The following is a 13,134-nucleotide window of genomic DNA, read 5'->3' on the forward strand; positions in this document are numbered from 1 at the left end:
TGTCTCAGTTAGTAGTTTTACTGATTCTTTAGGATTTTCCAAGTAGTCAATCACTAGCAAGTAAGGATAGTTTTTAATCTTTCCTTTACCTAGCTTTATTTCTTTTAATTTCTTTTTCTTGTCTTCTTGTTTCTAGTTCTTGCTAGCATTTTCAAAAGTGTATCAAATAAAAGTGAAGAGAATGAATATCGTTGCTTCACTCTTGTATTTATTGTATTTGTTAGTCATTGTTAGTCTTATTGAATGCTGAGAGGAGCTTTTATTGTGTTATTGTCTGTCTTCTTTTACATCAGATAATGTTTCCTTTATGAAATTAGATTTTATGTGCATTTGGAGCTTATAATTTTATTTTATTTTATTTCATTTCATTTTATTTTAGGTTTTTGCAAGGCAAACGGGGTTAAGTGGCTTGCCCAAGGCCACATAGCTAGGTAATTATTAAGTGTTTGAGACTGGATTTGAACCCAGGTACACCTGACTCCAGGGCTGGTGCTTTATCCACTTTGCCACCTAGCTGCCCCGAGCTTATAATTTTATTACTGATATTTCTATGGTTCCTTACAGCCTAGCATAATTTCTTTGTTTTATCCTTTTTATTTTTTGAATGTTTATTTTTGCTTCGACAGAAAAATGATTGCAACTCCTGCCTGCTTTTTTAGATTTGCTTGATGCATACTATATCTCCCTATCCTTTCAGTTTTATTTTGTGTGTGTCTTTGGTTTTTAAAATGTATTTCTTGTGCTCGTTTTGGCAACACATATACTAAAACTGGAATGATACAGAGAAGATTAGCATGGCCCCTGTGCAAAGATGACATGCAAATTCGTGAAGCGTAAAATGTATTTATTAGCGACAAATTGAGTAGTTTTGTTTTCTTATCCAATATGTCAGTCTTTTTTCTTTTATTGGATTGTTTAATCCATTTACACTTAAAGTTATGAGTTAGGTTTATATTTTATCCCTGTTGCCTCTAATACTGTTTTTCCCTAAGTTATTATCTTTTCTTTCTTCTGTTGTAAACAAAGCAGTATGCTCCTTTAATTACTTTACCTTAATCATTTTTTTTATTGTTTTTCCCCCTTCCTTTTCCTCTCCTCTTGTTTGTTACCTTTTCATCTTTCAAGTTTTGCTTATTAGTTTCTTTTTTCTATCCTGCCCTTTTTTTTTTTTTGAATTATGTAGTTATTCCCCTCTTTTCCCCTTTGGTTGAGTAGATTTCTCTCTCCTCCTACCCTACAACAGTCCTGTTCATCAGTTTAAAAAAATTGGTACCCCTTTCCAAAAAGGACTTGTCTTACTCTCTTATCATCTTTTCTTTCTGTCTGTGTTAGAGCCCCATTATCTAATTCATGACTCTTATAATTATCTAGTCTCTCTCTTTTGTCTGTATTCCTCATTCATTCAAAATTTACAAGGTTCTTTCTTCTACACAGATTCTGCCACTGCCTTGTAGAGCTTTTCCATTCCACCCTACTCCTAGGACCATATCAATTAGGTGTCAGAGAGGACACTGCCTCATGATGGGGCCCCTTCCTTACTATGTCCCATAGCCTATCACTGTTCTATACCTTTCCCAGTTACCTTGCTTTCCCTTTTTGCCTTAAAATCTCCCTGGATCCATGCTCTCTCACTCCACCCCCCAAGATTCCTGGTGCCCCCAGGGGTTCCAATTCCTCGTTTCCAAGGCAGTATGAGTTGACTTCTCAAGCACAAAATTCCCTCAGTCACACTCACTTCAAGGATCCTATCTTGCACTAAGAGACTGTCTTTACTTATAAGCTCATTCATTAGTGGAACCCTTTTTCACACTAAAGCAAGAACTCCTTCTTTTCCCCCCTTTTCAATCTTTCCTCTCTACTCCTCACCCACTTCTTTGTAGGCTCTTCTGTTTCTGATACCACCAGGGCTCACTTGCCTCTCATTCCTAGTTCTTGGTTTGACTTGAGTGCTTCGTGTGAATTCCTTTTTCTTTGCTCTCCTCTCTTCCTTTCTTGTACCCTCCCATGTTGTAATCTAGCCCCTCTCTCATTATATTGATTGACCTATAGGCAATGAATGCCAGGTTCTGTCTATAATGCCCCATACTCACCTCTTTCCTATTATCTCCACTAGAATTCACTACTATCTCTTTCTGTATATTTAGAAACAAGTTTCTTATTGTCTCACTGTTCTTATTTTGCTGCTGGTGCTGTCCTTGGCTACTAAATTTATTATTGTATGTCCATATTTATTCATGTATGGTTAAGTTCAAATTTGCAGGGTAGGTCATCACTCCTCAGAACATATTCCATTCTCTCTTATGTTTTATGGTATGTGCAGAATAGTTTTGGTCTTTTCCTTGATTGCTTTCTGAACTCATTGATTCTAAATTTAATTGCTACCTTTAATCACATTTAGTCATTCTATGAATTCTTTCAATTGATATTTCATTTTCTGTGTTTAGAAAATCTAGGTAGTTCTCATCTATTATATCCTCTATTATGATGTTAGGGGTTTTTTTTTTATCCTTCTGGTATATTTATGAACCTTAGTTTGACTCTACACATCTTGTCTTTGAGATTAATATCCTTTGCTTGCATGGTAAGCATATTTTCTCTTAATGTTACTATCTTTTGCTTTTCTTCTTTGTTCTTCACTTCTGTATATTTGCATTCCCAATGTATTGTTTCTCTAGTTTGGTGAGATGTGCCATTGGAGAGTCCAGTTTTTCTATTCTGTCCATAATATTTTTGTATTGGCCATTAATTCTGCTTTCAAAATTCTTATTTCTCTTTTGAACTTGCTGGGAACAGCATGTTGTAGTTCCATGTTCTCCCCACATTCCATAGGATTCTCTATTACATTAAATGCTCAATCAATTCCCTTTGTTTGCAGTATTTATTTATAAATGCCTGAAATTGTTTACAAGATTTGGAGGCATATTTCCTTCTGTTATCAATGTTTTCCTGGTTGATTTATTGGTTTATGTTCAAAGTCTACTAACTTTCCCCTATATTCACTTTCTTACTTTGTTCCCTCTGACTGTAGTTTCCTTGGGGGCTGGATCCCAAAGTTTCTCAATCTCCTCTCACACTGAGCAATTTTTATCAGCCTAGGTCTCTGCCCCAAGCACCTTGGGTTGTCAGAACTGAGCCAAGGTGAATACTATGCTGTTTCCTTTAGGCTTGATGGAGAGATACACAGCACCTGGAACTATTCCTTTCCTCTTTTCCTTAGTTCTCTGGCTTGTCACTAGCAGTTTAGAAAGTTGCTCCACTGTTATCACCTGTCTATCCACCCTGATGCCATAGGGTTGTGTGTCCTGGCACAAGCTCTGATGATGCTAGAGGGTTGTCTGCCTTGGCACTGACAGTTTATAGCTGAGCAATACTGGTACTTTGGTGTTGGAACTTGAGCAGGCTCCTAAATGACTGAGGCATCCTTGACTGGCTACCACAACCCATAGCCTAGGGAAGTATCTCCATAGAACTGGAAAGAGGGCAGTGAGGCTAGAATTCTGGGGTGGTTTTTCTGTAAGGCTCTGTTGAGTCTGCTGGTGCAGCTGCTCCTCTGGTATTGTGGGAGCTGGGGGAGAGATGCTGAAGGAGGTCAGGCAGTATCAGTACATGGTGTAGGGAGGTACTTTTATATTACATCTTCTTTTGGATTCTAGGTGTCCTAGACCATAGAAGGAGCTGAAATTGCTTTAATGTTGGTGGATAATGCCTGTTTTTGAGAAGTTTGAGAGGTTGTAAGAAACAAAGAAAATGTCTAGTCTTTGATTGTGGCTTCCCTCAAAAGTCCCTAGAAATAAATCCCAATCCAACATTCCCTGACACTCATCACACCCAAATCACTGATTCCAGTCTTGGGCTTTAGGAGAACTCTGCTTCCTGTCATCCCCTTCCTTGATTCCCATCCTTCCCCAGTCCTAATGAGAGGAATTATTAAGGATGGGGATTCAGAGAGGTGCTGCCTATAGAAAGTGACAGCAGAGTGCTGGCACAAGCACTGAAGACAGTTCCAGGGGCAAAAATAATTGACCTTCTCAGGGAGTAAAGAGGTTCCCATCACTGGAGGCCTTCAAGCAGAATAGATTGATGTGTGAATAGGTGGGCCGCCTTTAGTTTGGTGGAATTACTTCCTATCTTTAGTTTTCCTAGCTGATAAAAAAAAGAAACAACACAAGGCATCTGTAACTTAAGATGGAGTGAGGGGGGAGCAGGCCAAGTTAAATGGAAGGCAGCTTAGGAAACTCTGGACTCAAGGATGTCTAACATTCTGAATTACCATTCATATTATATTTGAATTCAAATGAGATTCTACAAGGGAGCATTTGAATTGACTTACAGTCTTCATGGATTTTGATTCTCAGAAGACATTGATTTCTGTCCTAATGTCCTTCTCCGAGTCTTCCTTGTGACTTGGAGAGGCATCTGGATTCTTACATGGAACCTATGCTCTAGCACATCCTTCCTGGGTTACTATTGTATAGCACTGTGCTATACAATGGTATATGAAGATAAAAAGAAAAATAGCATCTCCTCCCAAGGAGTTTACGTCCTCCTTAGCACCCCCATCTTTCCCTCTGTCTTCCCCATCAGACCACTTCTGTTGTATTTATTTTGGAATAGATCTTGAATGAACAGAGTTGTTTCTTCTTTGTCTCTCCCTTCTTCCATCTTTCCATTAAATGTGAACTCCTTGAAGATAAGCACTGTTTCACCTTTTTTTTTTGTATACCCAATGGCTAGGTCATCCTAAACAATTAATAATTGTTGAAAATTGTGGTATATGTACATTATGGAACACTATTAGAAACCAGGAGAGATGGGAATTCAGGGAATCCTGGAAGGATTGCATGAACTGATGCTGAACAAGATGAGCAGAACCAGAAGACCAGTACACCCTAACAGTAACATGGGGGTGATGATCAACTTTGATGGACTTGGTCATTCCATCAGTGCAACAATCAGGCACAATTTAGGGATATCTTTAATGGAGAATACCATCTATATCCAGATGAAGAATTGTGGAGTTTGAACAAAAACTCAAGACTATTACCTTTAAATTTTTTAAAAAAAGTTATCTTATTATGTAATTTTGCTCTTTTTTTCCCTTAAGGATATGATTTCTCTATCATCATATTCAACTTAGATCAATGTATACCATGGAAACAATGTAAAGTCTAACAGACTGCCTTCTGTGGGGGTGGGGGTGGGGGAGGGAAGTGAGATTAGGGGGAAAAATTGTACAATTCAAAATAAATTAAATTAAAAATAATTTTTTGTTGACCAGGAGCAAGAGGAGGACACAATATTTAAACAAATATAACAAATATAAATACAAAATAATTGTAAATAGTGTTTTATTTTTTCCAATTACATATAAAGACAATTTTTAACATTCATTTTTCATTTTATTTTTATTTATTTGTTTTTTATGGTGCCGAATTTAAACAGATTTTATTCTCCAGGACAAGAATTACATTACCATTTGTTTACAGGATCGATAAATATAGTATTGTTCACTTCTCTCCCTCTGTACACATTTAAGTATTCAGGATACCCAGATCCACACAATAGTTTATATTTTACTTTTAAATTGCTACTGCCTAGGTTACAAATTTTGAGTCCTTCAATTTTTGGAAAGCTATGTGGAATGCTTTTTCTTCTGGTGCATTTAGTCATCCTCTTCAATTGTAGATCTAGAAGAAGCACCTCCAGATGGGTTCCATCAGGTAGGCCTCCTGTCATTCCCCTTGTACTCTGGAACAGTTTAGCTATGATGGGGTTACAGATCTCCAATTCTTTCTGCTGTTGCTCATAATTTTTCTTCTCATAAGTCTGGTTCTTATCTAGCCATTTGATTATTTCTAACTTTGTCTAGGATCTTCTGTTGTCTTCATTGCCAATTTTACCTCACTTTTTTTTCATCCTCTACGGTAACCTTCATGTTATTCAAGGGAATTCTTGGAAGACACCTTGTCTCTGCTTCTTATCCTCAGTCTTGTATTTTTTTTTTTAGGCTTTTTACAAGGCCATGGGGTTAAGTGGCGTGCCCAAGGCCACACAGCTAGGTCATTATTAAGTGTCTGAGACTGGATTTGAACTCAGGTACTCCTGACTCCAGGGCCGGTGCTTTATCCACTGTGCCACCTAGCCGCCCCTCAGTCTTGTATTTCTCAACCTCTTGGACCATGGCTCTATGCCTTCTTTGCTTTGACTTTTGTGAATGGCGATGGTGATCTTATTCTTGCCTTGCTCTGATTCCTCAGCCTGCTGGACCATAGCTCAGTGACTTCTTAGCTCAGTTAACCTTTGTTATTGGTGATGGTGATCTTGTTCTTGCCTTGCTCTTATCCACAGCCATTTGCAACAATGTCAAATGTCATTGAGAAACATCCCTGGTGCTGGGGGAATTCTTGTGAGCCTAAACTTGCCAAGCTGGTTGTTATCTTTTATCATAACTCTCTTACCTTGATAAACCTGAATAATTGCACCAAGTTTTGGTTGTCTGAATAGGTGGTAAAGGTCTGTATTTGCTTAATGTGGATGGTGGGATTACATTTGAACAGAACTGTCATAACTCCACCAGCAGTTTCAATTCCAAGGGAAAGCAGCAGGTTCCTGCACATTCTCAGATTTATCTTCAGATAAAATGGCAGCCTAGACAGCTGGATGGCCTCCTCAGGATTAATAATTTTGTTGAGCTTCTTGTCATTGAAGAAGTCTTGCCTATTTTAGGTTTGGGGGATGATGTCATGAACCTGTGATTGATCTAGCTTGTCATCTCTTAATGCCTTTTTCACAGAATCCAGGGTGCCATGGAAGAGATCAGCACCCAGTTCTTCAAAACAGGCTCTGGTGATTGATTTATAGAAGTCCATATATTCATCAAGGGAGTCAATCTTAGTACCAGTCTAAGTATTGGAAGAGAGGGTATGCTTTGCACTTTCAGAAGCAGTGCCCAAATGGTGAACAGTCCTCTTGTTCTCGCTGATGTCCTTCTTGTTCTTTCTTTCAAGTTCAGCAATGAAATGGTTGACCAGGTGGTTTTCAAAGTCCTCCTCCCCCAAATAGGTGTCCCCGTGTATAGACTTGACTTCAAAGATGCCAACTTCAATGGTAAGAATGGAACCATTGAAAGTACCACCTCCAAGGTCAAAGATCAACACATTTCTCTCAATACCAACCTTTTTTTGTCCAAACCATAAGCAATAGCAGCAACAGTTGACTCAGTGATGATTTGGAGCACATTCAGACCAGTGATGATTCCAGCATTTTTGGTGGCCTGACATTGGAAATCATTGAAATAGTACACTACTGGCTCTGTGACCACAGCATTTGTGCCAAACTTCCCAAAGTAAGCTTCAGGAATTTCTTTCATCTTGGGTAAGACCATAGAGGATATTTCTTTTGGGTTAAAACTTTTGGTTTTCCCTTTGTACTCCACTTGGGCCATAGACCTGTTTGCAGCATTAACCATCATGAGAGGTCAATGCCACATGACTGACTGTACAACTACATTATCAAATCTTTGATCTATCAGACATTTGGCATCAAAAACTGTTGGAGTTCATTGAAACTTGATTTTTTGCAGCATCGCGAATTAAAAGATTTGTGTCAATGAAGGCAATCTGGCTTGGGTGGTTCTGTTTCTTTGGTCATTAGCAATGATCTCCACTTTCACATGCTGAAAAGCCCCTACTGAGAAATAAGTGATGCCAAGATCAATGTCAACTGTGGGCCCCTTTGACATGGGGAGTAAGGGGTCATAACTAACTACTGTGGAGGAAAAAAGACCTGCTGCTATGCTAAGTGGCTAATGTTAATTTTTATTTATTTATTTTTTAAAAAACTTTATTTAAGGCAATGGGGTTAAGTGACTTGCCCAAGGACATTCATTTTTTTTAAGGGTTTTTTTTGCAAGGCAAATGGGGTTAAGTGGCTTGCCCAAGGCCACACAGCTAGGTAATTGTTAAGTGACTGAGACCGGTTTTGAACCCAGGTACTCCTGACTCCAGGGCCAGTGCTCTATCCACTTTGCCACCTAGCCATCCCTGACATTCATTTTTTTTAAAAAGATCTTGTTCCAATTTTTTCTCTTTCCCCTTCCCTCCTCCTTAAGACACTAGGTGATAGGGGAGCAGCTAGGTGGTGCAGTGGATAGAGCACTGGCCCTGGAGTCAGGAGTACCTGGGTTCAAATCTGGTCTCAGACACTTAATAATTACCTAGTTGTGTGGCCCCATTACCCTACAAAAACTTAAAAAAAAATAAAAATTAAAAAAAAAGACACTAGGTGATATAGGTTATATATATGCAATCATATAAAACATTTCTATATCAGTCATATTGTGAAAGAAGAAACCTAACAAAAGGAAAAACTATGAAAAAAGGTGAAAATAGTGTAAGTCTGCATTCTGCATAGCACCTGCATTCAGACTCTATCAGTTCTTTCTCTGGATGTCGATGGCATTTTCTATCTTGAGTCTCTTGGAATTGTCTTAGATCACTGTATTGATGAGAAGAACTAAATCTATCATAGTAATCAAACAATGTTGCTGTTAATATGTACAATGTTCTCCTCATTCTGCTCAATATCAGTTCATGTGAATCCTTCTAGGTTTTCCCAAAATCTGTTTGCTCTTTATTTCTTAGGGCATAGTAGTATTTTATTGCATTTCTGTAGCGGAACTACTACAATATAATTTGAAAAAAATGCACCATCAGTTAATCAGGAAAGGTTTCTTGTAGGAGGTAACATATGAATTAGGATCTGGGTCATCAGAAAGAGCACCCACACTTAATGAAATCACAGGCTGCTGAAATATAAGAATGCATTATTCATTACCCAAGCCCTAAAGAGTTTCCAGAATGAAGTAGGTAGACTAAGTCTTGCTCAATTTATGCTTGTCTTTGAAAATTTTTACTAGACCATATTATCTTCTCAAGTTATCATTCTCTATTTCTTCTTCCTTTCTTAAAGCTATCTCATCTTATTCATTTACTCTCTGTCCTCTCAATCATGCTCCAATCCTTCTGCAACTGCTCACTCTGAAATGACTGTGATCTCTTAGTTGCTAAATTTGAGGATCTTTAATTGCTATACTCCTTGATCTCTCTGTAACCTTTAACATCATTAACCATCCTCTTCTCCTCAATAATCTCTCTTCTTGGTATTTTCTTGCCACTAGTCATTTATCTGATTCTCCTACTCTTCTATCTCCTTTGCCAGATCATCATCTATATCACTCTGGAAATGTGAGTCTTCTCCAAGGCTCCATCCTGAGGCCTCTTCTCTCTATTCGATTTCTCTTGATCACTTCTCAGGGTGCATGGGTTTAATTAGCATCTCTTTGAAGATGATACTATATATTACAAGTATTGGGTCTTCCAAAGCCAACTACCCTTTGCACAGGTCTACAACAGAATCCATGATTATTTTTTTTAAATTTTAATCTTAAATACAAAATTAGAAAAGAAACCATTGTCATGCATACAGCAAAACACAATAGGATTCATAAAATAAAAATATATTTTCATGTCAAGAAAGCCTATATAATAAACTTTGAATACATTATCTTTTCCCCAAAATTCATTCCCTTTCTGAAGTTTTCTATTCCTGTCAAGGGTACCTCCAAGTTGGAGAATTTGACATCAGTGCAGTAGCTGACCTTGAGACCATGTTCATCCTCAGTGAAGGCATTTGATAACATGATTGAAAACATGTTGGTGCATGATCTTCTGTTTACAGATGATGGTGCATTCAATGCAGCCTCTGAAGCTGATACAACAAAGTATGGATCGATTTTCTGATGCTTGTGCTTATTTTAGTCTAACAATTAAACCAAGAAAACCCCAGGTGCTCCATCAGCCAGCACTATACCATCCATATGGAACCATCAATTACAGCAAATAGAGAAGTTCTGAATCCTATGGACAAGTTCACTTACTTTGGTAGTGTCCTTTCCAGGGAGATACAGATTGACAATGAGGCTGACACGTGTATTGCCAGAGCCAGCTCAGTATTTGAAAGGCTTTGAAAGAAAGTGTGGGAGAGAAGAGGTATTAGACTGACTGACTACCAAACTGAAGGTCTACAGAACCTTCAAATGGAGAATTAGCCAAATTGAAATGACTCAACAACAAGGCAAAAGGATATGAAGGCATAAACAATGGGATTGTCTGAGTGAGGAAAGTGAAGGGAATGGATTCAAGAGATTTCAAAGGTAAAACTGATAAGAGGAAGAATGAGGAAACAAGGATGACTCTGCAGTTGTGCCCTTGATGGGGGGGGTAGGGGGTGGGGGGGTTCTCATTTGAGACAAATTGCAGTGTATTCAACTGTGACTGATAGACCAATGCAAGCTTGGAATGCACTTCCACAGGATGGGCACACCTGACCTCATATTTGTATGCCTGTGAAACCTGTACCATTCTACCAGGGTCATGCCAGGAAACTAAATTGTTTTCACTTAAATTATTTTAGAAAGATTCTGAAGGGGGCAGCTAGGTGGCACAGTGGATAGAGTACCGGCCCTGGAGTCAGGAATACCTGGGTTCAAATCCAGCCTCAGACACTTAATAATTACCTAGCTGTGTGGCCTTGGGCAAGCCACTTAACCCCATTGCCTTGCAAAAAAAAAAAAAAAAGATTCTGAAGATCACCTGGCAGGAGAAGATACTAGACAGAGGGCCTTTCTTGAGTTAAACTACCTAGCTTTCCAACATTACTACCAACAGTGCAACTACAATGGGCTGAACATATTGTTAGAATTGCCAAAAAGACTATTCTATGGAGAACTTACACAGGGCAAGCACTCACAAGGGAGTCAGAAGAAGTAATATTGGAGCAACCTGAAGGTCTCTCTTAAGAATTTTGGAATTAGGGGGCAGCTAGGTAGGTACAGTATATTCCACTGACTACTGTAGAGGAAAAAAGGCCTGCTGCTATACTAACATTCATTTTTATTTATTTTTCCTTCTAATTTTTTTTTTATTTCTTTAAGGCAATGGGATTAAGTCATAGAGCACTGGTCCAGGAGTCAGGAGGATCTGAGTTCAAATGAGATCTCAGACATTCAATACATACTTAGCTGTATGATGTTGGGCAAGTCACTTAATTCCAAAAACCAAAAAAAGAAAAAAAAAGAACTTTGGAATTGATTGTGCAACATGGGAGAACACTGGGCTGCACAGCACGGCATGGCATGCTCTCATCAGTCAGGGGACTGCACTCCATGAGGAAGAGAGAATTGAAGCAGCTCAAAGGAAACATGACATAACATGTGCCCAGGTGTGCCCATCCTGTGGAAGAGCATTCCAAGCTTGCATTGGTCTATAAGTCACAGTTGAATACACTGTAATTTGTCTCAAACGAGACCCACCCCCACCCCCCCCACCAAGGGCACAACTGCAGAGTCATCCTTGTTTCCTCATTCTTCCTCTTATCAGTTTTACCTTTGAAATCTCTTGAATCCATTCCCTTCACTTTCCTCACTCAGACAATCCCATTGTTTATGCCTTCATATCATTTTGCCTTGTTGTTGAGTCATTTCAGTTTGGCTAATTCTCCATTTAAGATTTTCTTGGAAAAAATCCCAGAGTGGTTGACCATTTCCTTCTCCAGCTCATTTAGCAGATGAGGAAACTGAAGCAAACAGGGTGAAGTGACTTGTCCAGGGACATTCAACTAATAAATATCTGAGGTCAGATTTGAACTCATGATGAATCTTCCTGATTCCAAGCCCAGTGCTCTCTCCATTGCATCACCTAGATGCCTCTGAACATAGACCTCTTCTTTAAGATCCCTATCCCCCTCCATTCTTAAGCCATCCCAGACTTCCCCAGTTCTACCAATCATTCCCGGGGCCCCTCATTCATCACAGAGACCCACCTGCTGCTTCCTGCTTGCAAATGGTCTAATCTAAAGGAGTCAGAGTATTTCTTATGAAGCTTATGGGGCTCCTGTCTCCCAGAGGGAACAAAATAGAGCTAGGATCCCATAGTACTCCAGAACTCTCAGTGTATGAGTGGTGCTAAACCAGACCTGGGCATTCGTTCATTGACTGATTCAATATGTTTTTATTTCCTACTGGTGTTTCTGCTTGGTGGCCAAATGAGCTGTCTGGGTTATCAGGTGAATGCACAGGGATTAGGGAGGTGGGGAAGCTGGAAGGGAACCAAAAGGGAAGGAAACTTAATTCTACAAGTATAGGTTGAAGGTGAGTTACACCTATTTGTCCACCTAGATACTCTCACTTTGATAGTCACATAAATACAAAGGCATATAGTTATGAACAAAAGTCACACCCTCACTTTTAAAAAAAATATATTTATTTATTTTGAGTTTTACAAATTTTTCTCTAATCTCACTTCCCACCTTCTACCTCTCATAGAAGGCAGACGTTTAGTCTTTACATTGTTTCCATGGTATACATTGATCTAAGTTTAATGTGATAAGAGAGAAATCATATCCTTAAGGAAAAAAATAAAGTATAAGAGATAGCAAAATTACATGACAAGATAATGGTGGTTTTTTAAAATTAAAGGTAATAGTCTTTGGTCTTTGTTCAAACTCCACAGTTCTTTCTCTGTATAATATGGTATTCTCCATCGCAGGTAGCCCAAAATTGTGTCTGATTGTTGCACTGATGGAATGACCAAGTCCATCAAGGTTGATCATCACCCCCATGTTGCTGTTAGAGTATATAATGTTTTTCTGGTTCTGCTCATCTTGCTCAGCATCAGTTCATGCAAATCCTTTCAGGCTTCTCTGAAATCCCATCCCTCCTGGTTTCTAATAGAACAATAGTGTTCCATGGCATAAATATACCACAGTTTGCTAAGTCATTGAAGGACATTTACTTCAATTCCAATTCTTTGCTACCACAAACAGGGCTGCTATGGATATTTTTGTACAAGTGATGTTTTTATCCTTTTTCATCATCTCTTCAGGGTATAGACCCAGTATTCGTACTGCTGGATCAAAGGGTATGCACATTTTTATTGCCCTTTGGGCATAATTCCAAATTGCTCTCTAGAAAGGTTGGATGAGTTCACAGCTCCACCAACAATGTATTAGTGCCCCAGATTTCCCACATCCCTTCCAACATTGATCATTGTCCTTTCTGGTTATATTGGCTAGTCT

General features: G+C 38.8%; 1 non-coding gene across 1 annotated transcript; it reads left to right on the forward strand.

Annotated features, from left to right (window-relative positions):
• The first annotated feature begins 739 nt into the window (after window positions 1-739).
• On the forward strand, window positions 740-846 carry LOC141510401 (U6 spliceosomal RNA). The gene has a single exon (XR_012474895.1). It is a non-coding gene; the product is annotated as a U6 spliceosomal RNA (small nuclear RNA).
• Window positions 847-13,134: the final 12,288 nt, after the last annotated feature.

Source organism: Macrotis lagotis, chromosome 1 (genome assembly GCF_037893015.1).
Source record: "Macrotis lagotis isolate mMagLag1 chromosome 1, bilby.v1.9.chrom.fasta, whole genome shotgun sequence".
Taxonomy (NCBI): domain Eukaryota; kingdom Metazoa; phylum Chordata; class Mammalia; order Peramelemorphia; family Peramelidae; genus Macrotis; species Macrotis lagotis.